Raw genomic sequence first — 25,749 nt, forward strand, 5'->3', positions numbered from 1 at the left:
TTCATCAGGGACTAACTATTCTCTGGCCAATGACGTACAATCTTTCATCAGGGACTAACTATTCTCTGGCCAATGACGTACAATGTTTCATCGGGGACTAACTATTCTCTGGCCAATGACGTACAATGTTTCATCGGGGACTAACTATTCTCTGGCCAATGACGTACAATGTTTCATCGGGGACTAACTATTCTCTGGCCAATGACGTACAATGTTTCATCGGGGACTAACTATTCTCTGGCCAGTGACGTACAATGTTTCATCGGGGACTAACTGTTCTCTGGCCAATGACGTACAATGTTTCATCGGGGACTAACTATTCTCTGGCCAGTGATGTGTTGTGTTTCATCAGGGACTAACTATTCTCTGGCCAATGACGTACAATGTTTCATCAGGGACTAACTATTCTCTGGCCAATGACGTACAATGTTTCATCGGGGACTAACTATTCTCTGGCCAGTGATGTGTTGTGTTTCATCAGGGACTAACTATTCTCTGGCCAATGACGTACAATGTTTCATCAGGGACTAACTATTCTCTGGCCAATGACGTACAATGTTTCATCGGGGACTAACTTTTCTCTGGCCAATGACGTACAATGTTTCATCGGGGACTAACTATTCTCTGGCCAATGACGTACAATGTTTCATCGGGGACTAACTTTTCTCTGGCCAGTGATTTACTGTGTTTCATCAGGGACTAACTATTCTCTGGCCAATGACGTACAATGTTTCATCGGGGACTAACTATTCTCTGGCCAATGACGTACAATGTTTCATCGGGGACTAACTATTCTCTGGCCAATGACGTACAATGTTTCATCGGGGACTAACTATTCTCTGGCCAATGACGTACAATGTTTCACCGGGGACTAACTATTCTCTGGCCAGTGATGTGTTGTGTTTCATCAGGGACTAACTATTCTCTGGCCAATGACGTACAATGTTTCATCGGGGACTAACTATTCTCTGGCCAATGACGTACAATGTTTCATCAGGGACTAACTATTCTCTGGCCAATGACGTACAATGTTTCATCGGGGACTAACTATTCTCTGGCCAGTGATGTGTTGTGTTTCATCAGGGACTAACTATTCTCTGGCCAATGACGTACAATGTTTCATCGGGGACTAACTATTCTCTGGCCAATGACGTACAATGTTTCATCGGGGACTAACTATTCTCTGGCCAATGACGTACAATGTTTCATCAGGGACTAACTATTCTCTGGCCAATGACGTACAATGTTTCATCAGGGACTAACTATTCTCTGGCCAATGACGTACAATGTTTCATCAGGTACTAACTATTCTCTGGCCAATGACGTACAATGTTTCATCAGGGCCTAACTATTCTCTGGCCAGTGATGTGTTGTGTTTCATCAGGAACTAACTATTCTCTGGCCAGTGATGTGTTGTGTTTCATCAGGGACTAACTATTCTCTGGCCAATGACGTACAATGTTTCATCGGGGACTAACTATTCTCTGGCCAATGACGTACAATGTTTCATCGGGGACTAACTATTCTCTGGCCAATGACGTACAATGTTTTATCGGGGACTAACTATTCTCTGGCCAATGACGTGTTGTGTTTCATCAGGGACTAACTATTCTCTGGCCAATGACGTACAATGTTTCATCGGGGACTAACTATTCTCTGGCCAGTGATGTGTTGTGTTTCATCAGGGACTAACTATTCTCTGGCCAATGACGTACAATGTTTCATCAGGGACTAACTATTCTCTGGCCAGTGATGTGTTGTGTTTCATCAGGGACTAACTATTCTCTGGCCAATGACGTACAATGTTTCATCGGGGACTAACTATTCTCTGGCCAATGACGTACAATGTTTCATCGGGGACTAACTATTCTCTGGCCAATGATGTGTTGTGTTTCATCAGGGACTAACTATTCTCTGGCCAGTGATGTGTTGTGTTTCATCAGGGACTAACTATTCTCTGGCCAATGACGTACAATGTTTCATCGGGGACTAACTATTCTCTGGCCAATGACGTACAATGTTTCATCGGGGACTAACTATTCTCTGGTCAGTGATGTGTTGTGTTTCATCGGGGACTAACTATTCTCTGGCCAATGACGTACAATGTTTCATCGGGGACTAACTATTCTCTGGCCAATGACGTACAATGTTTCATCAGGGACTAACTATTCTCTGGTCAGTGACGTACAATGTTTCATCGGGGACTAACTATTCTCTGGCCAATGACGTACAATGTTTCATCGGGGACTAACTATTCTCTGGCCAGTGATGTGTTGTGTTTCATCAGGGAGTAACTATTCTCTGGTCAGTGACGTACAATGTTTCATCAGGGACTAACTATTCTCTGGCCAATGACGTACAATGTTTCATCAGGGAATAACTATTCTCTGGCCAGTGATGTGTTGTGTTTCATCAGGGACTAACTATTCTCTGGCCAATGACGTACAATGTTTCATCAGGGACTAACTATTCTCTGGCCAATGACGTACAATGTTTCATCAGGGACTAACTATTCTCTGGCCAGTGATGTGTTGTGTTTCATCAGGGACTAACTATTCTCTGGCCAGTGACGTACAATGTTTCATCGGGGACTAACTATTCTCTGGCCAATGACGTACAATGTTTCATCGGGGACTAACTATTCTCTGGCCAATGACGTACAATGTTTCATCGGGGACTAACTATTCTCTGGCCAGTGATGTGTTGTGTTTCATCAGGGACTAACTATTCTCTGGCCAGTGACGTACAATGTTTCATCGGGGACTAACTATTCTCTGGCCAATGACGTACAATGTTTCATCGGGGACTAACTATTCTCTGGCCAATGACGTACAATGTTTCATCGGGGACTAACTATTCTCTGGCCAGTGATGTGTTGTGTTTCATCGGGGACTAACTATTCTCTGGCCAATGACGTACAATGTCTCATCGGGGACTAACTATTCTCTGGCCAGTGATGTGTTGTGTTTCATCAGGGACTAACTATTCTCTGGCCAATGACGTACAATGTTTCATCGGGGACTAACTATTCTCTGGCCAGTGATGTGTTGTGTTTCATCAGGGACTAACTATTCTCTGGCCAATGACGTACAATGTTTCATCGGGGACTAACTATTCTCTGGCCAATGACGTACAATGTTTCATCGGGGACTAACTATTCTCTGGTCAGTGATGTGTTGTGTTTCATCGGGGACTAACTATTCTCTGGCCAATGACGTACAATGTTTCATCGGGGACTAACTATTCTCTGGCCAATGACGTACAATGTTTCATCAGGGACTAACTATTCTCTGGTCAGTGACGTACAATGTTTCATCGGGGACCAACTATTCTCTGGCCAATGACGTACAATGTTTCATCGGGGACTAACTATTCTCTGGCCAGTGATGTGTTGTGTTTCATAAGGGACTAACTATTCTCTGGCCAATGACGTACAATGTTTCATCAGGGACTAACTATTCTCTGGCCAGTGATGTGTTGTGTTTCATCAGGGACTAACTATTCTCTGGCCAATGACGTACAATGTTTCATCGGGGACTAACTATTCTCTGGCCACTGATGTGTTGTGTTTCATCAGGGACTAACTATTCTCTGGCCAATGACGTACAATGTTTCATCGGGGACTAACTATTCTCTGGCCAATGACGTACAATGTTTCATCAGGGACTAACTATTCTCTGGCCAATGACGTGTTGTGTTTCATCGGGGACTAACTATTCTCTGGCCAATGACGTACAATGTTTCATCGGGGACTAACTATTCTCTGGCCAATGACGTACAATGTTTCATCGGGGACTAACTATTCTCTGGCCAGTGATGTGTTGTGTTTCATCAGGGAGTAACTATTCTCTGGTCAGTGACGTACAATGTTTCATCAGGGACTAACTATTCTCTGGCCAATGACGTACAATGTTTCATCAGGGAATAACTATTCTCTGGCCAGTGATGTGTTGTGTTTCATCAGGGACTAACTATTCTCTGGCCAATGACGTACAATGTTTCATCAGGGACTAACTATTCTCTGGCCAATGACGTACAATGTTTCATCAGGGACTAACTATTCTCTGGCCAGTGATGTGTTGTGTTTCATCAGGGACTAACTATTCTCTGGCCAGTGACGTACAATGTTTCATCGGGGACTAACTATTCTCTGGCCAATGACGTACAATGTTTCATCGGGGACTAACTATTCTCTGGCCAATGACGTACAATGTTTCATCGGGGACTAACTATTCTCTGGCCAGTGATGTGTTGTGTTTCATCAGGGACTAACTATTCTCTGGCCAGTGACGTACAATGTTTCATCGGGGACTAACTATTCTCTGGCCAATGACGTACAATGTTTCATCGGGGACTAACTATTCTCTGGCCAATGACGTACAATGTTTCATCGGGGACTAACTATTCTCTGGCCAGTGATGTGTTGTGTTTCATCGGGGACTAACTATTCTCTGGCCAATGACGTACAATGTCTCATCGGGGACTAACTATTCTCTGGCCAGTGATGTGTTGTGTTTCATCAGGGACTAACTATTCTCTGGCCAATGACGTACAATGTTTCATCGGGGACTAACTATTCTCTGGCCAATGATGTGTTGTGTTTCATCAGGTACTAACTATTCTCTGGCCAATGACGTACAATGTTTCATCAGGGACTAACTATTCTCTGGCCAATGACGTACAATGTTTCATCGGGGACTAACTATTCTCTGGCCAGTGATGTGTTGTGTTTCATCGGGGACTAACTATTCTCTGGCCAATGACGTACAATGTTTCATCAGGGACTAACTATTCTCTGGCCAATGACGTACAATGTTTCATCGGGGACTAACTATTCTCTGGCCAATGACGTACAATGTTTCATCGGGGACTAACTATTCTCTGGCCAGTGATGTGTTGTGTTTCATCAGGGACTAACTATTCTCTGGCCAATGACGTGTTGTGTTTCATCGGGGACTAACTATTCTCTGGCCAATGACGTACAATGTTTCATCGGGGACTAACTATTCTCTGGCCAGTGATGTGTTGTGTTTCATCAGGGACTAACTATTCTCTGGCCAATGATGTGTTGTGTTTCATCAGGTACTAACTATTCTCTGGCCAATGACGTACAATGTTTCATCAGGGACTAACTATTCTCTGGCCAATGACGTACAATGTTTCATCAGGGACTAACTATTCTCTGGCCAGTGATGTGTTGTGTTTCATCGGGGACTAACTATTCTCTGGCCAATGACGTACAATGTTTCATCAGGGACTAACTATTCTCTGGCCAGTGACGTACAATGTTTCATCAGGGACTAACTATTCTCTGGCCAATGACGTACAATGTTTCATCAGGGACTAACTATTCTCTGGCCAATGACGTACAATGTTTCATCAGGGACTAACTATTCTCTGGCCAATGACGTACAATGTTTCATCGGGGACTAACTATTCTCTGGCCAGTGATGTGTTGTGTTTCATCGGGGACTAACTATTCTCTGGCCAATGACGTACAATGTTTCATCGGGGACTAACTATTCTCTGGCCAATGACGTACAATGTTTCATCGGGGACTAACTATTCTCTGGCCAATGACGTACAATGTTTCATCAGGGGCTAACTATTCTCTGGCCAGTGACGTACAATGTTTCATCGGGGACTAACTATTCTCTGGCCAATGACGTACAATGTTTCATCGGGGACTAACTATTCTCTGGCCAATGACGTACAATGTTTCATCGTGGACTAACTATTCTCTGGCCAGTGATGTGTTGTGTTTCATCAGGGACTAACTATTCTCTGGCCAATGACGTACAATGTTTCATCGGGGACTAACTATTCTCTGGCCAATGACGTACAATGTTTCATCGGGGACTAACTATTCTCTGGCCAATGACGTACAATGTTTCATCGGGGACTAACTATTCTCTGGCCAGTGATGTGTTGTGTTTCATCAGGGACTAACTATTCTCTGGCCAATGACGTACAATGTTTCATCGGGGACTAACTATTCTCTGGCCAATGATGTACAATGTTTCATCGGGGACTAACTATTCTCTGGCCAGTGATGTGTTGTGTTTCATCAGGGACTAACTATTCTCTGGCCAATGACGTACAATGTTTCATCGGGGACTAACTATTCTCTGGCCAATGACGTACAATGTTTCATCGGGGACTAACTATTCTCTGGCCAATGACGTACAATGTTTCATCGGGGACTAACTATTCTCTGGCCAATGACGTACAATGTTTCATCGGGGACTAACTATTCTCTGGCCAGTGACGTACAATGTTTCATCGGGGACTAACTATTCTCTGGCCAATGACGTACAATGTTTCATCGGGGACTAACTATTCTCTGGCCAGTGATGTGTTGTGTTTCATCAGGGACTAACTATTCTCTGGCCAGTGATGTGTTGTGTTTCATCGGGGACTAACTATTCTCTGGCCAATGACGTACAATGTTTCATCAGGGACTAACTATTCTCTGGCCAGTGACGTACAATGTTTCATCGGGGACTAACTATTCTCTGGCCAATGACGTACAATGTTTCATCAGGGACTAACTATTCTCTGGTCAGTGACGTACAATGTTTCATCGGGGACTAACTATTCTCTGGTCAGTGACGTACAATGTTTCATCGGGGACTAACTATTCTCTGGCCAATGACGTACAATGTTTCATCAGGGACTAACTATTCTCTGGTCAGTGACGTACAATGTTTCATCAGGGACTAACTATTCTCTGGCCAGTGATGTGTTGTGTTTCATCAGGGACTAACTATTCTCTGGCCAATGACGTACAATGTTTCATCAGGGACTAACTATTCTCTGGCCAATGATGTACAATGTTTCATCAGGGACTAACTATTCTCTGGCCAGTGATGTTTTGTGTTTCATCAGGGACTAACTATTCTCTGGCCAATGACGTACAATGTTTCATCGGGGACTAACTATTCTCTGGCCAATGATGTACAATGTTTCATCGGGGACTAACTATTCTCTGGCCAATGATGTACAATGTTTCATCAGGGACTAACTATTCTCTGGCCAGTGATGTGTTGTGTTTCATCAGGGACTAACTATTCTCTGGCCAATGACGTACAATGTTTCATCAGGGACTAACTATTCTCTGGTCAGTGACGTACAATGTTTCATCGGGGACTAACTATTCTCTGGCCAATGACGTACAATGTTTCATCGTGGACTAACTATTCTCTGGCCAGTGACGTACAATGTTTCATCGGGGACTAACTATTCTCTGGCCAATGACGTACAATGTTTCATCAGGGACTAACTATTCTCTGGTCAGTGACGTACAATGTTTCATCGGGGACTAACTATTCTCTGGCCAATGACGTACAATGTTTCATCGTGGACTAACTATTCTCTGGCCAGTGACGTACAATGTTTCATCGGGGACTAACTATTCTCTGGCCAATGACGTACAATGTTTCATCAGGGACTAACTATTCTCTGGCCAATGACGTACAATGTTTCATCGGGGACTAACTATTCTCTGGCCAATGACGTACAATGTTTCATCAGGGACTAACTATTCTCTGGCCAGTGATGTGTTGTGTTTCATCAGGGACTAACTATTCTCTGGCCAATGACGTACAATGTTTCATCGGGGACTAACTATTCTCTGGCCAGTGATGTGTTGTGTTTCATCGGGGACTAACTATTCTCTGGCCAATGACGTACAATGTTTCATCAGGGACTAACTATTCTCTGGCCAATGACGTACAATGTTTCATCAGGGACTAACTATTCTCTGGCCAATGACGTACAATGTTTCATCAGGGACTAACTATTCTCTGGCCAATGACGTACAATGTTTCATCAGGGACTAACTATTCTCTGGCCAATGACGTACAATGTTTCATCGGGGACTAACTATTCTCTGGCCAGTGATGTGTTGTGTTTCATCAGGGACTAACTATTCTCTGGCCAATGACGTGTTGTGTTTCACATGGATGGATGGATTGATTATTATCATGTAACAGGATCGGTCTGTGAATCTATGGCTAGCAAGTATAGGCCGTCTCATTTGTTATGAAAATAAGACATCAAGTCCCCGGGTATATCGTAATATCTTGCAACGTGACTAAATCGTACCTTGAGCAAAATCATCCCGGACCTTGAGTATTGGTGGAACATGACATATGTACTTCGTTGTCTATCGCTCAATGAAATATAAATTCATATATTCAGCTTTATCAGCACAGACTCACATAGAAACGTAGAAACTTTATATGAAATATCTCATTAATAATATTCTCCTTGTTTCACAACATTCCCATTCACAAGATAGAACGAATTGCCTGACCTTTATGCAAATTGTGTGAGTACCTTCATTCAGTACCTCAAACTAAATAATCTCAACATGTTTTCAAATTACTTATATTTATTTTTCCGTTGTCAAGTCACTCGCTTATTCTTGCTGGCGTGTGTTTTGGTTCCTATCTCAACCGTGGGCAAAGCTGTGTTTGGATGTTTAGAAGAGTGCGGTGCTCACATGAACGTTACATATCTTAGCTCATTACATAAGATAAAACATGTTCAGTCCTGACTGGGCAAGCTGTGTTGGGATGTCTAGAAGTGTGTGGTGCTCACATGAACGTTACATATCTTAGCTCATTACATAAGATAAAGCATGTTCAGTCCTGACTGGGCAAGCTGTGTTGGGATGTCTAGAAGAGTGTGGTGCTCACATGAACGTTACATATCTTAGCTCATTACATAAGATAAAACATGTTCAGTCCTGACTGGGCAAGCTGTGTTTGGATGTCTAGAAGAGTGTGGTGCTCACATGAACGTTACATATCTTAGCTCATTACATAAGATAAAACATGTTCAGTCCTGACTGGGCAAGCTGTGTTTGGATGTCTAGAAGAGTGTGGTGCTCACATGAACGTTACATATCTTAGCTCATTACATAAGATAAAACATGTTCAGTCCTGACTGGGCAAGCTGTGTTTGGATGTTTAGAAGTGGGAAGAACAGGTTTCCCCAGTACTCATACACGCAAGGGTGCTGGGTGCTCACATAAACTTTACATATTTTAGCTCATTACACAAGTACTTATGTAGAGTTAGACAGGAGAAGAATGTTACATTAGAAACGCTGACACTATCCTTAAGAATGTTCCATCATTGACATTCGTGATGAAAACAGATCAGACAATCCGCAGATGCTTGTATCGTGAAAGCAAACTAATGAGAATTACTGATTCGCTTAATTATCTTATTTGTTCTCTGTATCATGTCTTGTGTCTTCTGTGTCTCATAAACCCTCCTACTTTATGAATTTTGTGTATACTAATTTATCCAACGGCATCATTACAGCTGTCATAAAAGACGAGGCAATGTTCAATGTTGCATTTGTTTGAGTCTTCTCCGATTGTGTGGAATGTTATCTATTACGCTCTCGGACTCAATCAATTTTACTCAAAAACCTATGTGGTCTGTTTCAAAACGCAATGAAACAGCCTGATATGGTTGTGTATGTTGTGAATTGAACTTTAAACCAAGGGAAACAAAACACGTGATTTTAGTCTGAATCTCTAGCAGTTACTGGCGTGAACACTATATATCGAGCATGTTTATGTACCATAACTATCAGAGTGAGAACAAACCTGCAACGTCTCAGTCCGTGGCTAGCATAATGCACATTTGTTGTATTCAGTATATTATTTACGTCGTGTGAAATGTAACAACTATTCTCGATCATATTGTCGCGAGTTTGAAGATTAATCACATATTTACTATGCGATACTGCATCTCAAGTAGCTGACAACATCCCTGTGTGATAATTACTGTTAGCTTCTGTATCCGATACACTGATGAGGCATCTTCAATACAGTGAGTATGCAGGACATCTGTGCTGGTCGATGGACGTTCAAGACCACTCCGTGATTAGTCGCACGTGTTTTAACCTATTTTCTACACACATGCCTGCTGGAACCCATAGCTGTCAATCACGCTTGTACATACACCTGAATCACACACCTCACGTGACCTTGTTTTATCCGGAAGGACTCCAACAGTCCAACCATTAAGTGTCTAAAAAGCTATTTTCACAGTACGTTGAAGACAAGAGGAACACGTCACAGAGATGACAATATAATAAGGGTACAAGTAACTCATATTGCGATCTCTCATTTCGTGACGCATTGTATTGTACGAAGTCGGGTTATGGTTGTTTGCCTTGTGCACACACACACAGGCACACACACACACACACACACACACACACACACACACACAATTACTTTCCGTAGTTTCATTTGGACTATAGGTTTATAAGACATGTAAATGAGCAAAGAGAATGCTCCTTTAAACAGTAAAGAATTGCGTGTTATGTATGTTAATGGGGTAAAGCGCCTTGACCAAGAGGATCACGACAGGTGATGATTACAACGTGTGTGTGTGTGTGTGTGTGTGTGTGTGTGTGTGTGTGTGTGTGTGTGGTATTGGGGGGGGGGATCTTGCAGTGTTTAGAAAAGGGGCATGTAACGCTGCAGTTTTATTGTTTGAAGCCGGGTTGTTAAGTGTAAAGACGATCGTCAACACACATGAGTGAATACGACATTCTTGCTATTCCTTGACGGAGCTGGAATAACTTCAGCGTAAAACTGCTTTCACTCTGCACACGCCTTTGGATAATATTCATGCCACAGTGCCGTCATTGTGTATCAGGGTGTCACTGCATCATGGTTGAGACTGTACCATCAGTGCGAATCTCTGTGACACTGTTCCATATGTGTATCATGATGAGCATGTATCATATCTTCTGTGTGTAGCATGGTAAGACATGCCATATGTGTGTCATGGTGAGACAGTACCATCTGTGTGAATCATGGTAAGACTAACATCTTTACCATGGTACATATGTTAGTCTCTCTGTGTCATAGTAACATCTGTGTATAATATGGTAAGACTAACATCCGTGTGTATCATCGCCCCATAGTACCATCTTTGCCGTGGTGTCACCATGTCATTTCTGTATCATTGTACCATCTGGGTGTATCACTGTGTCGATCACTGTGTCACTGTGCTATCGTGTTTTTCGCCACCGTCCTTCCTGCTATCATACCACCGCGCCATCTGCGTGTATCATCAAGTGTGTTCGTTGAGTAACAGTATCTTACACAGCCAACGCAATGATACAGAAACTAATTTCCGGTATTTCCACTTAACAAGTCCCATAGATTTACAATTGTTATGCTTGCATTGCAATCAACTCCCACATGTCTGTTGTGCATAAAGCTTCAGAACAACATGGGACACTAGATTGAATCTTTTTCGTGCAAGCCAGCAGCCTTTTCAAAGAAACTCCTTTGTGGTTGCCACAAATATATACTCATCAGAAATTCTGAAAAAATCCAGCGTGGGAAATTTGATGTTAATGTAATCTGTATTTGAAAGTTATTACCAAGTGTACGTGACAGTGAACATATCCTTTTTTCGCTTGTAATCAGTAGGAAAGCAAAAAATACTTCTTCCCTGTTACATTGTTCATGATGTATGTGTAGATTTAAATGTTTATCTCCATCTGTTGGAAAAGCCATTGACGCACCTGAGTAGAAGATCTATGTCAGTGATGGGATTTATTCCTACATGGTTCTACTGACAGTCTCAGTACCTCAATTTCCTGTTTCATCCAATCACATTGTCATGGGTTTTATGGTTACATGATCGTATCTGTTAGCTTGGATGCATCTGTTATAATTGTTTAATCGGTATACTGGATGATGGCTTGATATATTCTGGGTCGTACGACATCTGAGTGAAACCCCTAGCATGGTGAAAGACGGTAACAGGATGGACAGTATTATCAATATCATTGCACAATGTACATTTAATATTAACACATTTTTTGTATGGGAGGTACTCATGAGCAGCCAAGAGAAAACTTTCGGTATTAATTTGTAGGACAACTGACTTCATCCAAGCGAAGGACTCTGAAGTCTCTGATTCATTAAACTGATGTAGTGGTCGTTTCAGAGAGCCTTCCTTTCAGAAACGGTCTGATAAGTGACGCTGTTCAGCTGACATCCATATCTGTACCGACCTGAGAATCATCAACAAAATCAACATTGAGATTATTCCAACATTACTGACACTGACTAGAAGACAATCACCAGACAAATGAATGTGTGCCCATGATCACAATGCATGCCAAAATATAATGCAATACATTGTTTACATAAGTTTAAATTGCCCAAACACATTCTGATGTGGCAGTGGTTCCAGGCTAGCCGTAAGAAATAGGCGTCTGAGATGTCATGCGTAATGCGATCTAATGCTTGATGGGCATTTGGAAGTTGGAAGATGACATAACAACCTATTTATAGCTCCTTTATTATCTATAACATGACGTTTTTGGGATGACCAGATAAATGTTTGATAGTTTCCAATCCCACGTTCTGCAAACTTGTAGGATAATTTCGGCGATGGACACATGGAATGTGTTCCCATTTGAGAAACGAACACGGACGTTTGTCGTGGCGGTGGCCGCTTTAATTTAAACTCAGGGGGACCCGCACGAACAGGAAGTAGCTTATGCTGTAACAGAAACAGTGACAGATAATACTCAATGGTCTGATTCACCACGGGAAAAAACCTGAGGACTTCTTGGCAATCCATGGTCGGTGAGGAAACTGCAGTGAAATCAACGTGTGATTCTCTGGTGCAGTAAACTACACGTTCTTCTGTGTCATTTACACACATACAATGTTCCGTTTAAGCGACACTTGTTTAGGCACAGGATACATTTCAAACCCATCTACTGTTCCAAGTGATCCTGGGGGAAAGAAGAAGCAATTAACTATCAAATACAGAGCAAAACATTGTGCAATATTCACGTGTAGCCTAGGGAAATCAAATGTTGCTAAAACGTACAAAATATATATAAAAACATCATCCAACTTAATTAGTAATTTTTGCTATTGTTGCTGCATAACTTTTTTCAGCTACAGTTGTAATCTTTGTACAGGATACTCAAACCCAATATCACACTGACATTATCTTTACAATTAGTCTCAGAGGAACACTCGGGCAATAGAGGAAAACACACACAAACGGAAGGTGGAATTCATGGAAATGATTTTTGGCGTTTGAAGTTTTCTCCGTGAACCGATGAGTCCCGTAGTGTTGTGCCTATGCCAAAAACCGCTCTGAAGGGCAATACTGCAGGTTTTGCAGGGCAGCCGTACACTATTTAATACTTTAGATTTGAACTGTCACAGAATGACCATTACACTTGTTGTTTTGGAAAGAAATTAATCATGATCAATTTAATATATATGCATAGTTAGTTTTCTCGCATGAGGGATATATGATCAACTACGTGATACTGCACAGAACTAATGTTTTGTTCACAATATCTTTTTGTACACACCCATACGTCAAAATAGATGTGATAATGAATTTAAATTAGAGAAAATGCTCCTAATAGATATAGTATTGTGACTATGAACCTCTACCATGATCGGTGTAATAAAGTGACACCTCGAGCAAGCGCGTGTTGTTTCAACACACCACACATACACAACTTACTCACTTACTCACTGGAATGGACTGTCTCCGTAAAGATTTATTTACTGCAAGATTATATTTACCAGAAATATGAGTTCACAGTCAAAGTGTGTGTTGAATGAAATGAATCAGGTAAACATTCTGCATGGAAAAGTTCTAAAGAGGCAAATTTACAGACCTTAGACTGTTGGCTGTTACAGGTAACACTCTCATTAATTTACTTCAATATCCACTTCAATTATGTATATTTCTATGAATATTCCGCACATCAACTGCCCTGATGCAGGGAACACGTCTCTCCTCAGGAAGGAAGACGGCAATTAAGAGGATGCAAATGACACACCCCACCATGCTTGCTTAAATCTCTGTTTACCCACAGCCCATGGGAGTCAGGGTGATGTGTTCTTACAGACAGCGAGAAAATAGAAGACCAATCACGCGAATTATGACCAGCGACGTGGCACGTATAAAGGGCAATTAGTCGTTACCATCTTGAGGGCTGCATGCCGTAATCACCTTCAACATCTGCTCATAAAGTTGACTAAACTATATTTCACAACGTGAACGAGGCAATTTGGAACCTTTAACACGCTGACCATATTAATCATATAAAAACCGTTGGGCTGGAAATGGAGATAGATTCTATAATGGGAATCCATGGTGCCAGTTTCTTGACGCTGTATCCGTTGTGTAGTAAGAAGACAACAAGTGATTCGCTCTGTATTATTCAAACAAGAGGGAACGAAATGACCAGTCAGCAAAGAGTCTGAAGTATTTCAGACAAGTTCATTGCCGAAACCAAGGTTAATTTGTCGTTTGACGTCATTCTCTGAGTCTGGACCGGATAATCCAGCGATCAACAGCATGAGCTTCGGTCCACGCAATTGGGATACGATGACAATCAAGGCAAGGAAGGGCCACCCGATCCAGGTAGTCGCCTCTTACGACAAGCATAGGTTACTGAAGAGCAATTCTGATAGAAAACAATACAGGTGCCGTAACCAAGGTGCGACATTTGAAGTAAATCAGCGTAGGTAACCCAATCATCAGGCAATGGACAATCGGATAACACACTGCAATACTTTTTCTTCTCCAACCTGATTCAGTTTTCATTGTCTTCACAAAACTCCATGAATGACTTTACAAAGAATTGTTTTGTTTCTGCACACCACGTGGCATGCAGGTATCGAGGTGACAGCACATGTTTCAGTCATCATTCATTCAGGTGTCAGCACCATCTTAGAATAACTAGTGAGTGAGTGAGTGAGTTTAGTTTTACGCCGCACTCAGCAATATTACAGCCATATGGCGGCGGTCTGTAAATAATCGAGTCTGGACCAGACAATCCAGTGATCAACAACATGAGCATCGATCTGCGCAATTGGGGACCGATGACATGCGTCAACCAAGTGAGGGAGCCTGACCACCCGATCCCGTTAGTCGCCTCTTACGACAAGCTGAGTCGCCTGTTATGGCAAGCATAGGTTGCTGAAGGCCTATTCTACCCCGGGACCTTCACGGGTCATATAACAACTAGTCTCTGAAATAAACATATTCTACTGAGAAAAGTTCATAGTAAAAACAATAATATAATGAAATGCAGTCCTGAGACTCTCTTCATTTTCAGAAGCTAAGAGAATCTAGACTTGCCACATTTTCTAGACTTGCATGGGCTTTCTTTGAGATATTTGCTTCATGGTCTGTACGATAGACTAGCACTATCTCTGAACTCGTCAGGGAGTAGTTTAGTTTTTTCTCAGGCCAGTGACGTGCTATGTTTCGTCAGGGACTAACTATTCAGTGATGTACAATGTTCCGTCAGGGACTAATTTTCTCTGGCAAATGAGGTACTATGTTTCGTCAGGAATTAACTATTCTCAGGCCAGTGACGTACTGTGTTTCATCAGGCACTAAATATTCACTGGCCAATGACGTGTTGTGTTTCAAATGGATGGATGGATTAATTATTATCATGTAGCATGATCTGTCTGTGAATCTATGGCTAGCAAGTATAGGCCGTCTCATTTGTTATGAAAATAAGACATCAAGTCCCTGGATATATCTTCATATCTTGCAACGTGACTAAATCGTACCTTGAGCGAAATCCTCCTGGATCTATTGTATCTAATGTATTATTCATGAATAAAGCTTAAACCGTACATGAAGCTGATTTCTCTGGACCCTCTTAGGTAAAGGGCAGGGGTTGCTTTTCATTAAGTATGATTTAGAATCAGTTACACTAGGCTAAATACATCTCTATTTGTACAGATACCACCTTGAGGTCATCAGGTCACACATTTAACAGGCTTAGATAGTATTTGATAGTTGAGGTAATCAAGTCACACATGTAACAGGCTTAGAAGTCAAGATGTCATTCAGCATACGACAGCCATTTCTACCCCTGACCAGACACTAAACACAGACCAAGGGACATAAGCAGTAAAACCAATTCACAGTAATCAAGTTTCTATATACATAGTCAAATTGCTGTTCTATGTTTAGAACGTCACAAGAGTACGCCCAAAGGGCAACGTGTGTGTTTGTGACAACCCGCAAATATTACCTCTGAGAGCACACAGTGAGTAGTCATCAATATGAGGAACTGTTGACCAAGGCGTATTTACCCATGCCGAGGTAATATGATGATACACTGCTTCCTCCTCTGGAGGGTTGTTCCCATATGGCCAATCTCTTGATTTGAAAGTAAAGCGTGCCTGCGTTTTGGTACAATCTAAATTAAAATGGGTATGCTCTATCATCAGCGACTGAAATTACAGTTCTTTGGGAGTTACAACTACTAACAGGATCGGGTGGTCAGATTCGCTGAACTGGTTGATGGCGTGTCACCCAAACACTTGTTAATCTGGTCCAGTTTGTCACTAGGCTCGATATCGGAGATTTGTTATTTCAGGAACAAACACAAGAGTAAGCTATACTAAGCTTGTTAACATTCACATCAAGTATGTTTTGTGAATTTCGTTGAGTCGAACTCTACTCTTTTTTCTAAAATAATGTCGAAGTTTATCAAAGTAAAAGTAAACTGCTTGAAAATCGTTGTCAGTGGTAATCACATATCCTTTCCTCCAGTGCACGACTGAAACCCACCCACCCACCCACCCACCCATCATACCTGTCGTCATGGCAACAGTCACATGGTCGCTCATTCATTGCAGCGAAAACTTGTCTGTATTTCATTAGTGCGCGCAGTATCAATAACCACTGCTTTCAATAAATATTGGTTATTTTCTTGGGTTGATGAACTCGTGGAGTTTTGGGGTTTTGCTTTTGCTTTGTTTGTCGTTTGGCTCTAAATACTAGAGTCTGGACCAGACAATCCTGTGAGCAACATCATGAATATCGATCCATTCAATCAGGATATACTGACATGTGGCAATCAAGTCAGTGATCTTGACGTTAGCATGGGTTGCTTAAGACCAATACTCACCTTCATGATAGGCGCACACCAGTAGTTCCGGCAAAGGGAGGACATTTTGGTCTCATACACCTTTTATCAAAGCTGAGAATAGTTCCACAAATGTTTGTCCCGCCAGACTTCCAGTGTAAAATGTTAACACGGTTTTGAATTCTCTTTAGTTCGTGCTTCAGAATCTGTCTACTAGATACAGCGATAATCAAAACTGAATATATTGTTTGGAGTTTCAACGAACTATTTGGAATTGTCCTGTTCATGACTAGATCACCTGGACAAGGGCCCATTGTTCACCTTCCACCCAGTCGTATATGAAAGGCGTATAGCTATGTAACGCCAGACAACACACACTTTCTGTTGTGCTGTTGTGTAGCTGTGCTGTTGTGTTGTTCATGTAGGTGGCAGATGTTACTGGTGGAGCACGACATGTGTACTTTGCTGTCAGTGAAATCTGTTTGGGAAATAATTATTCTCTGGCGTTGAAAATGCATATTCAAAAATTCATATATTCAGCTTTATCAGTACAGACTCACACAGAAACGTCGAAACCTTATGTGAAATATCTCATTAATAATATTCTCCTTGCTTCACACCATTTCCAGATTATTCTAAGATAGAACGAATTGCCTGACCTTTATGCAAATTGTGTGAATGGATTCATTCAGTACCTCAAACTAAATAATCTCAACATGTTTTCAAATTACCTATATTTATATTTACGCTGTGAAGTCACTCGTATGCTCTTACTGACGTGTGTTTGCCTATCTCAACCGTGGGCAAAGCTGTGTTTTGATGATTAGAAGAGTAGGCCACGTGGGAAGAACAGGTTTCCAAAGGTACCCATACACGCAAGAACTGACAGCATAACATGATGGGTGCTCACATAAACTTTACATATTTTAGCTCATTACACAAGTACTTATATAGAACTAGGACTGCAATTGTGGGCACTCATACATAGGAGAAACATCCACACCTGTCGACACCAGAATCAAGGAACATCAGAAATCTACCATCAAATCGGACCAGAAATCAGCAGTGTCAGATCACATAGCGGCCCATCCCGATCACCAAATCAACTGGACTGACTACGCCATCCTCTCAAAGAACCAATCAGACTTTACCAAAAGGAAAATAACTGAAGCAATCAACATCAAAAGATACCGACCCCTGATTAACAGAGACCAAGGTTACCCCATCCCCACAGCTTACGATGAGCTCATCAAACCACTCTATCCTACTGTACAAACAACCCACTCTGTGTACCTCACTGGCTTCCTTAGTTATCATCACTTTGTTAACTTGCATTCATACTAGACTCTGTGCACTACTGGCTTCCATGTTATCCTTTTACCCGTTGTCTTTATCATCACTTGTTAATTAGTTTATGTATATATGTCGCCTGTTCTCTCCCTGTATCATTTACACTTTGAAAACGATGCAAGAACCTGTATCGAAACGTCGTGTTCCAGTATTAAAGAAGTTGTCGTCCATATACAGTTATCCTATTTACTTCCAACTTCTAAAATATGCCTCTCAAGCAAGTTATATAGAACTAGACAGGAGAAGAACGTTACATTAGAAACGCTGACACTATCCTTAAAAATGCTCCATCATTGACATTCGTAATGAAAACATATCAGACAATCAGCACATGGTTGTATCGTCAAAGCAAACTAATGAGAATTACTGATTCGCTTAATTATCTTATTTGTTCTCTGTATTTTGTCTTGTGTCTTCTGCGTCTCATAAACCCTACTGATTTATGAATTCTGTATATACTAATGTATCCAACTGCATCATTACAGCTGTCATGAAAGACGAGGCAATGTTCAATGTTGCATTTGTTTGAGTCTTCTCCGATTGTGTGGAATGTCATCTTTTACGCTCTCGGACTCAATCGATTTTACTCAAAATCCTATGTGGTCTGTTTCAAAACGCAATGAAACAGCCTGATATGGTTAATATATGGTTGTGTATGTTGTGAATTGAACTTTAAACCAAGGGAAACAAAACACGTGATTTTAGTCTGAATCTCTAGCAGTTACTGGCGTGAACACTATATATCGAGCATGTTTATGTACCATAACTATCAGAGTGAGAACAAACCTGCAACGTCTCAGTCCGTGGCTAGCATAATGCACATTTGTTGTATTCAGTATATTATTTACGTCGTGTGAAATGTAACAATTGTATCATATTGTCGCGAGTTTGAAGATTAATCACATGATATGTCCTATGCAATACTGCATCTCAAGTAGCTCACAACATCCCTGAGTAATAATTACTGTTAGCTTCTGTATCCAAGACACTGATGAGGCACCTTCAATACAATGAGTATGCAGGACATCTGTGCTGGTCGATGGACGTTCAAGACCACTCCGTGATTAGTCGCACGTGTTTTAACCTATTTTCTACACACATCCCTGCTGGAACCCATAGCTGTCAATCACGCCTGTACATACACCTGAATAAGACGCCTCACGTGACCTTGTTTTATCCGGAAGGACTCCAGGGTCAGCTTGCACAGAGCAATCTTAGTTACAATCAATCTTAGGCCCCTACAAGCAACGTGCAATTGCCCTAATCCACTTGCACAAAAAAGATCTTAAGACAGCATGGATTTAAGATCGCGATCTTAACTAACATCGAACTTTTCAACGTTGGAGGTAGAAATTTCTTAAACACGACTCCTGTCTACAGTTGTCTGCAAGTGCGCATAGCATTCTGCGGAAATACAACGTGGAACTAGTTAAAGCACTTAACACACCTCCCTCAATCGCACCTTGCATGGAAAACAAAACAAAACCCACAAATCTTTAATGGAAACAATTACGTGGAAGATAACTAATAGGTTTCTATGTTCCAACTGTCTTGATTTATTAAGAATGTGATATTGCAACGACAGAAATACCCACATTTTTTAAATGAAAATATTGAAATACGGAAAATATGACATATTTGGGTCTAGATTTAGTGACATAATCATGATGAAAATTATATTTGTAGACAATTTCTTTGATATAACACCTAAATGTATCCCTATTTCGTTGATAATTATTTTGTGTTATTGTGAAAATCCTTTTCACACAAATTTCAATTGCGTCAGCAATGATGAACTAAGACAAAAATCATTGACACGAATATGACAGAAAAGAAATATATGTGGGGTTCTGCGATCTTGCAACATGACATAAAATGTATTTGGGCTATGTAGATTTTACGGCAACGGCATAATAAGCCAAGGGAAAGCACTCCCAGCTTGCTTAAAACTAAGATTAGCTGCCCTTGAGTTACTGAAAAGGTCATAGCCATTGCTAATCGCATGCAGTCGCCTTTCGTTACTATCGTTTCCTTGTTTATCAAAAAGGTATGGTGTTCATACTTTTTCCAACACTGAATCGGGTGAGAATCGTACTTTATGATGTCGGCTCAATATGATTTTGTTCACTACCGCAAATAACGATTAGATCAATATGTTGCATTCTACATGTTGTTGAAGTGTCAAGGCTCTCACACTTTTATGCAATATGAAAACAATCTCCAAAAGTTAAAACTAATTATTTGGGTGAAACTGACACTAACTTGAACGCCATTTTGTTATAGACTAGAATGATCTTAGCTCCTTACAATTGTACCCATTTACCGAATGTCAGAAATTGGATGGACATTGCTCACATTATATATGCTGTGACTCAAGTTTCCTATAGCGTCATGATCTATATGATATCTGGCGTGTGATGGATACTTGTACCATCTGTGAATATCATGGTGAGGCAAACATTTGCCCGTATCATCGAGCTACGATTCCAGGGTGAGACGGTTCTATGTTTGTATCATTTTACCATCCCCGTCACTGGGCTATCATACAACCGGGCAATATTCCTGTATCAGCAAGTGTGTTCGTTGGGTTATAGTGTCTTATAATTACTCTGCCTACACATTAATATAGAAACTAATTTCCGGTATTTCCACTTAACAAGTCCCGTAGACTTACATATGTTTTGCTTGTATTGCAATCAGCTCCCATGTCTGCTAGATACAAAGCGTGTGGACAACGTGGAACACTGAATTGAATTATTTTCATGCACGTCAGCAGCTAAGACTTCGTTGTTGCCATAAAAAAATCTACTTATCAGAAATTCTGAAAAGAACCCCACCGTGGGTCATCTGTAGTTGATGTAAGCTGTATTTGAAATATTTACCGAGTGCACGTGACAGTGACAATGTTGATATCCTGTTGGTTTGTCTGGAACGACAGGAAAACAAAGGAGTACTTCCTCTCTGTGACATTATTCATGATGTATATATAAATGTTTATCTCCACATCTTGGAAAAGGACAATGGTGCACCAGTTTGCTAGGTAGAACATCCCTGTCAGTGATGGGATGTATTCGAACATGGTTCTGTTTGTGACAGTGTAAGTACCTCAATTTCCTTTTTCGCCCAGTCACATTGTCGAGATCAAGATCATGTTCGTTGGTTTGTATACGTGAAAAGTAATGGTTTGATCTGCATTCTAGAAGTTGATGAGTCAGAAAATGAACCATACAACTTTATGTTAACGATTTAATGACATCGGAGTCAAAACCGCAAGCGTGGTGAAAGATGGATGGAGCTCACCTTAATTTTGAAATTCAGTTTTTATGGGGCCAAGGCTGGGCATCGCCTGGCAGGATGGACAGTGTTGTTGATATCATGGCACAATTTACATTCAGTATTAACATTTTGAAGCAAAAAACACACATTAACGGTTTGGCGTTGGGGTATTCCTAAGCAACAAAGAGAAAGGCTTCTGTGTCACTTTTCAGGCCAACTGACTTCATCCAAGCGATTTAATCTAAGGTATGGATTCGTCGAAACATGACGCCTTTAACTATCAAATACAGAGCAAAACACTGTGTGATATTCACCTTCACTTGTTCCTCCGGAAATCAAATTGTTGCTAAACGTACAAAATATTCACTTTTCATCCAAATTAATTAATATTTTTTGCAGTTGTTGCTGCATACCTTTCTTCAGCTACAGTTGTAATCTTTGTAGAGGATACTCTAACCCAGTATCACACTGACATTATTTTTACAATTAGTCTCAAAGGACCACTCAGTAAATAGAAGCAAATGCACAAATGGAAGGTGGAATTCATGGACATAAGTTTTAGCGTTTGAATTTGTCTCCGTGAACCGATGAGCTCCCAGGGTTGTGTGTATGCCAAACACCGCTCTGAAGGGCAATACTGCATGTTTACAGTCCTTTTGAGCAGCAGTTAATGTTAACTTATTTCTGAACTGTCCCAGAATGAACATTACACTTGTTGTTTTCGAAAGATATTACATGGGCAGTTAGTTTTCTCGCATGAGGGATATATGATTAACCCACGGATCTGCACAGAACTAAATTATAATGTTTTTTTCTCACTAGATCCTTTGTACAAAGTCAGATATCAAAATAGAGGTGATAATGAATTTTAAACATACTCCACGTAGACGTAGCATTGTGACTATAAGCCTTTTAGCATGTCACAGACAGCTTGGCTTGTCTACTGCTAAGGATGATGAGAATATAATGAAAGAGCACTGTTCATCCATTGATCGGTGTAATAAAGTGACAACACGAGCAAGCGTGTGTTGTTTCAACACACCACACACACGTATTATTCAAATTATCACCAACAGAATTATTGTTGTCGGAGACGACTTGCAACCTGCATGTCTGTTTACTTCCCACCTTATGTTAACACTTAATGATGTTGCTGAAATATTGTCTACAGCTTATTCAATCACTCACTCACGGAATGGACTGGCTCCATAAAGGTTGTTTACTACAAGAGTATATTTACTATAAAATATAAGTTTACAGTCAAAGTTGAATGAAATGAATCACGTATTTTTTAACTTTGCCAGAGGTTTCAAAGTATCACTAGTTTCCAAACCAACAACGTTTCGTTCTCAAGAGGCAGTTTGCATACAATTCCAGATCTAACAGCCTGTTGACTGTTACAGGTAACACACTCATTAAGTTACTTCAATATCCACCTCGATTATGTATATTTCTGTGAATACTCCGCACATCAACTGCCCTGGTGCAGGGAACACGTCTCTCCTCAGGAAGGAAGACGGCAATTAAGAGGCTGCAAATGACATGCCCCGCCATGCTTGCTTAAATCTCTGTTTACCCAACACGCGAACTATGGCCAGCGACGTGACAAGTATAATTTGTAATTAGTCATTACCATCTTGAGGGCTGCATGTGGTAATCACCTTCAACATCTGCTCATAAAGTTGACTAAACTATATTTCTCAACGTGAACGAGGCAATTTGGAACCTTTAACACGCTGACCATATTAATCATATAAAAACCGTTGGGCTGGAAATGGAGATGGTTTCTATAATTTGAATCCATGGTGCCAGTTTCTTGTCGCTGTATCCGTTGTGTAGTAAGAAGACAACAAGTGATTCAGTCTGTATTATTCAAACAAGAGGGAACGACATGACCAGTCAGCAAAGAGTCTGAAGTATTTCAGACAAGTTCATTGCCGAAACCAAGGTTAATTTGTCGTTTGACGTCATTCTCTGCAATATGTCGACAGTCTGTAAATAACTGAGTCTGAACCGGACAATCCAGCGATCAACAGCATGAGCATCGATCCACGCAACTGGGATACGATGACAATCAAGGCAGGGAAGGGGCCACCCGATCCAGGTAGTCGCCTCTTACGACAAGCATAGGTTACAGAAGAACAATTCTAATAGAAAACGACACAGGTGCCGTAACCAAGGTGCGTTATTTGAAGTAAATCAGCGTAGGTAACCCAATCATCAGGCAATGGACAATCGGATAACACACTGCAGTCCCTTTTCCTCTCCAAGCTGATTCAGTTGTTATTGCCTTCACAAACATCATTTGGTTCTGGCGAAATCTTAAATAACTTACTTTATATACAATTGTTTTGTTTGTGCAAACTGTGTGACGTACAGGTAACTCGGGACGTTTCAGTGATCCATTCTGTTAGGTGTCACGACTATCTCGGTGCGCAGTGCATTCTGGTCCGTCAGGGACTAGTTATTAGACTAGACTGGTCAATAACGACTTATGTTTCGTCAGGTACTAGCCATTCTTTGGCCAATGACGTGTTATGTTTTGTCAGGGACCGGTTACTGTCTGGTCAATGACGTGTTGTGTTTTGTCAGGGACCGGTTACTGTCTGGCCAATGACGTGTTCTGTTTTGTCAGGGACCGGTTACTGTCTGGTCAATGACGTGTTGTGTTTTGTCAGGGACCGGTTACTGTCTGGCCAATGACGTGTTCTGTTTTGTCAGGGACCGGTTACTGTCTGGTCAATGACGTGTTATGTTTTGTCAGGGACCGGTTACTGTCTGGTCAATGACGTGTTCTGTTTTGTCAGGGACCGGTTACTGTCTGGTCAATGACGTGTTGTGTTTTGTCAGGGACCGGTTACTGTCTGGCCAATGACGTGTTCTGTTTTGTCAGGGACCGGTTACTGTCTGGTAAATGACGTGTTCTGTTTTGTCAGGGACCGGTTACTGTCTGGTCAATGACGTGTTCTGTTTTGTCAGGGACCGGTTACTGTCTGGTCAATGACGTGTTATGTTTTGTCAGGGACCGGTTACTGTCTGGTCAATGACGTGTTCTGTTTTGTCAGGGACCGGTTACTGTCTGGTCAATGACGTGTTGTGTTTTGTCAGGGACCGGTTACTGTCTGGTAAATGACGTGTTATGTTTTGTCAGGGACCGGTTACTGTCTGGTCAATGACGTGTTGTGTTTTGTCAGGGACCGGTTACTGTCTGGCCAATGATGTGTTATGTTTTGTCAGGGACCGGTTACTGTCTGGTCAATGACGTGTTGTGTTTTGTCAGGGACCGGCTACTGTCTGGTCAATGACGTGTTGTGTTTTGTCAGGGACCGGTTACTGTCTGGTCAATGACGTGTTCTGTTTTGTCAGGGACCGGTTACTGTCTGGTCAATGACGTGTTATGTTTTGTCAGGGACCGGTTACTGTCTGGTAAATGACGTGTTGTGTTTTGTCAGGGACCGGTTACTGTCTGGCCAATGACGACTTATGGTACGCAAGGAACAATTCATTCTCTCGGCAATAACGTGTTATGTTTCAAATGAATGAAATAATAAATTAATATCATGTAACGAATCTTTTTGTGAATCTGTGGCGAGCAGATATATCTGAATACCTTGCATCGTGACTAATCGTACCTTGAGCGAAATCCTCCTGGACCTTGTGTATCAGGTTGTTCTGTCTAATGTATTATACATATACAAAGCTTAAACCATACGTAAAGCTGATTTCTCTGAACCCTCTTAGGTAAAGGGCAGGGGTTGCTTTTCATTAAGTAGGACTTAGAATCAGTTACACTAGGCTAAATACATCTCCATTTGTACAGATACCACCTTGAGGTCATCAGGTCACACATTTAACAGGCTTAGATAGTATTTGATAGTTGAGGTAATCAAGTCACACATGTAACAGGCTTAGAAGTCAAGATGTCATTCAGCATAAGACTGCCATTTCTACCCCTGACCAGACACTAAACACAGACCAAGCGACATAAGCAGTAAAACCAATTCACAGTAATCAAGTTTCTATATACATAGTCAAATTGCTGTTCTATGTTTAGAACGTCACAAGAGTACGCCCAAAGGGCAACGTGTGTGTTTGTGACAACCCGCAAATATTACCTCTGAGAGCACACAGTGAGTAGTCATCAATATGAGGAACTGTTGACCAAGGCGTATTTACCCATGCCGAGGTAAT

The sequence above is a fragment of the Haliotis asinina genome, chromosome 12 (genome assembly GCF_037392515.1).
Source record: "Haliotis asinina isolate JCU_RB_2024 chromosome 12, JCU_Hal_asi_v2, whole genome shotgun sequence".
Lineage (NCBI taxonomy): Eukaryota > Metazoa > Mollusca > Gastropoda > Lepetellida > Haliotidae > Haliotis > Haliotis asinina.